Raw genomic sequence first — 4267 nt, 5'->3', positions numbered from 1 at the left:
GGGGTATTTAAAATAGTATGTAAAATAGTACGTATAACGTCTAACTCAGACGAAAACAAAGCTTTTATATAGATCGTTAATTCGTTCAATTCCTCGGAATTTTCACAAACTTTTCATGGATTTTCTAGCAACGATCAATATGCATGTTCTACTTTTGGTGTTTCAAATTCCTTGCCCAGATAGGACCCAAAAGATGATACTATCACTTCGTTACTGACATTATAAACACTTCCTAACAAACCGGATTCAAACAAAATCATTCCTACTGACATCACTCGTCATCACAGTCAATTCGCTCGTCGTCAGAATCACTTCCAAATAGCAAAGACATTCTCGCATGATCGGGCGACAGAAACAAATGTTGAGATTTCCTCGCACAAAAGCTTAAGGTGTTCTCTCCATTGAATTTAATCGTTGACTGAGCGATGAAAAAATTGTGTGATGACCGACGTATATATTTTGAGTAACGATATATGTGATTTTCATTTTAAGAGTATTTTGAAATGATGAACAGGGGCGGAAACATCCTTCGCACTAACCTAATAGAATATTGAAATTTCGGTTCATGAGTTTATCTTCAAGGTATTTTTTTAAATGAAACGTCTTATAAAAATAGAGAGCAAAGTAGAAGTTTTATTTCAATTAATAAATCACCTGTACATAGCGGTACAGTGGAAATGTAAATAAGAAAAGATTCCAAAACGTTATTCTTTGATCATATAATTGAAGAATAATTATCATTGTTTCTCTAAGAATAGTCTGCGTGTGGAACAGTAATTTTGAGGAAGAAAGCTTTGTCTGTGCAAAATGTGCTATATTTACACTCATGTCGAAAATGATTGTCGCATATCTATAGCTCTCTTATTGTAGAATATAATTTGATAATGCTGTTGCAGAGTACTTTTGATACCGATACTATGTGTATAATCGGAAAATGTATACTTCTGGTAAATTTCATAAGAAAAGAATAGTAAGTACAAAAATTAGAATGAGTAAAACAAAATGTTGCATAATGGACAAGGAAGTTTAATTTTCGTTTTACTGTTCTTATTTACGGTCCTCCTGACATGCAATTTGCCACATAAATGTCTTGCCGATTATTCACATAAAACATTATAAGAAATTCCGGGCGAATTCGTTATAAAATTATATTTCTGTAACAACATACTTATAGACATGCGACAAAAATTTTAGACATGAGTGTACTTTGTTAAATCAATTGGCGTTTATTGAAAACTGAAAGTGTAGTTTGGCGTTTCGTGTGTTTCGGTGTGCCTATGCATCAAGAACACGTATTGTGTAGAACATTTTATAGTAGGCTCACATCTGTAGAGGAAACACCAAAATTCGGCAAAGTACAAAAATTTGTTGTGAGAGAAAGCAACAGTGGAGGTGATTGAGGATCAAAATATACAGCATTATTGAGGGTTTTTCAACATTTTTATGGTAATTTTGGTTTAGCACATGTTATGTCTAACACACAATATGTGTTAGCATTATATGAATGATGGTTCTGATGAAGCCAAAGTGGATAGTTTCCGAATTTCTTATATGTTAATATTTCCCTAAAGAACAAATATTGTCTTGCTCAGCAAGTAATTTAACACAATTTTACATTATTGTGCTAAGATGTCTAAAATTAACAAAAATGTTGTTGACAACTTCGTTTTTTTCTTTAAAAAGATTGTTAACATAACTTTAATTAAAGCAACTTTCGTGGATTGAAATAATTGAACAGCGGAAATCATAAATAAATTAGAATAATGAAGGTATCAGATATTTAACATTGCAATACATTGTATTTGTAGTATAAAGTAGCCAATAGAATACAAGACAAGGTTTCAGAAAAGGGTTTTTGCTAAAAGACGTTATATTCTGTAATAAATTTGAGAGATTTTGATAGTGAATATTTCTGAATAGACATCTAACATTTTTCAATTATTACAACTGATAACTATTGTAGTGATGTGACGTGTCTGATAAGCAATGAAGGTGCAATGGTATCTACGTTTGAGTGTAACAGCAATAGAAAAATATATTATCAGTGCTTATAGAAAAGTATCAATTCGTTTACATGTAACCAACTAGCAATATTAGTAATATTAAGACTAGGATTTAATTGCAAGAGCTTGTATTCTAAATACGTCTTCCATGGGCAACAACAATTTATACCTTGAAATTTGTAATTATTAATTCTAATGACATTTTTCTAACTTTGTTCCCTCAGAGAAAGCAAATGTTTACAAAAAGTATTAACAAGAACTTCGACATCATCAATAATCTTACCCGTAAACGAAGATCTATCTGGCAACTTTGCTGTCTCTAGAGTACTATCTATCCATCCTCTGATAGTCCTTATATGTTTTTTTCCAATCCGAAATCCGTTTATTAGAATTGTACATATCAAACTTTATAGCTTAAGGAAAGTACTTAACCAATTGCAAATTGAACTCCATAAAATCGAAGTATTCTTCACTTGATGGCATACATTGCCTCGTTAGGAAATATCAATTGCTTTTGGATTTTTATGTTCTGTCTGTAACTGTGTTGTATATATCCTGCTGTAATAAGAATTGTGTGAATTAATAAAATCTTACATTCATCACTTCAATATGATTCTTTCTAGCATTTTTAATGATTTATAGCAGTCTAATTTATCTATACTTAGCTAATGAGGCATAGTAAGTAGGTAGGGTCATAGCATCATTAGATTTTGACAATGAGTTCAGCGATTTCATTCTTGGGTTATCGACAAGTATCATCTCCGTCATGCGAAGCATTTCACATCCATGAAAGTTAAAGGTAACGATCTAATTAACAACGCTTTCTAGTATGACATTTCGTCATCCATTGTTCTTATTTCTTAAATATCACTTCTCCACATATTACGACACCAATATCTAGTTTATTATTTTTATATACAAAGAATAGGCGCTATGAGGTACTATGTTCACTTAAAATGAACCAATTGAAGTACATTAATTTCGTTTCAAAAATTAGCTGCTCCATCTGCAAGTGTCATTAATTTCTATAATTTTGTTTTTATTGACGTACATGGTGTTTTATTTACATCGATGCTATGGACACAGTAAAGTGGTCAATATGAACAGAAAAAAATATAATTGTAAAACATATAATTTTTAAGAACAGAAGTAAATCATAATTTAAAGAGTAAAGCATTATTCTACCTTTATGCTTAATTTATGCAATGTAACTCTGTCTAGAGAGTCAAATTGATATGGCAATGTAGTGTAGAGATATTGGATTTCCCATATGTTATTAGTATTCAGTATACAAACAAATCAGGATGTAAATGATTATATTTTTATTTTTTCTCTTTATCTTTTGTGAATGATGAGACACAGTCATAACTTGGAATAATAAGACACAGTCATAACATTTGAAAATTCTCTTTATTCCTCATTCTTCATTCTTGGTAAATTTGACTTGCGTAACCTTATGTAACCAAAGTGTTATGTAACTGTTGACAAATTATTAAATAAGTCGAGAATTCCATTTATCTTGTACTTTCCTGAATTCTTACACGTGCGTACTTTGGATGTTTTCCTTAATTTCGACGGCCATCTTCCTACTTTGGTTGGAATAAAAATGTCCCAGGACCCGGAAGATTGGTTCCCCTTATTGTGCTTATAATGTACAGCTTGAGATTTCTCCCTCACAGTTTTGAGATGTAGAAACAGAACCGTAGAGATACTGGTTCTCACAAGATATGACATATATTTTTTCTAAAATTGAATGTGTAAAATTTGTGCTTGTTTAGCGCCATTCTAAGTTATGTAAATTTCAGTATGTGAGAAATTTTCAATGTATAAGTAAGAAAAGTTTAACTGGTTTATAACTTCAACTTCATAAATTTGATCTGCAATGTACGAAAGATCCACTCTGCTTAATGCTGTAGTCTTTGGAGTATTTTAGAACTAAATCCAGTCTACTAATTGTCCAGTTATTCTTGGAGTTCCAAGGATCTCACTACATAATGCTACTTATTTGACGTTTATTGTTATCCCTGCTGTCTTTTCTAACTCAAATCCTCAGTTCACACTGACTCTTGACCAAAAAGACAGGATTATTACAACCAAAGATGCTGCCCAAGAAACAACCAAAGATGCTGGCACTAAAACACATGGCGTTCAAAATTCGGGTCAAAATCATACATGTGCATATGGGATTTCCGTGAAGAAATTTGCGATAAACAATTCCTCTTAAAATGAAGCGTCATGTCAGCACTCAGCATTTATATAACGCT

At 31.7% G+C, this 4267-nt stretch overlaps 1 long non-coding RNA gene across 1 annotated transcript in view; it reads right to left on the bottom strand.

Annotated features, from left to right (window-relative positions):
• LOC145693988 (uncharacterized) overlaps positions 1-2338 on the bottom strand; it is a 15554-nt gene extending 13216 nt beyond the window's left edge. Inside the window, exon 1 of the long non-coding RNA XR_014132874.1 lies at positions 2287-2338. This is a non-coding gene — a long non-coding RNA (uncharacterized LOC145693988). The remainder of the gene's footprint in view (positions 1-2286) is intronic.
• Positions 2339-4267: the final 1929 nt, after the last annotated feature.

This window comes from Thermobia domestica, chromosome 9 (genome assembly GCF_964235325.1).
Source record: "Thermobia domestica chromosome 9, izTheDome1.hap1.1, whole genome shotgun sequence".
Taxonomy (NCBI): Eukaryota; Metazoa; Arthropoda; class Insecta; order Zygentoma; family Lepismatidae; genus Thermobia; species Thermobia domestica.
Note: the sequence above shows the minus strand (reverse complement) of the source record. Positions and strands in the feature narration are given on the sequence as shown.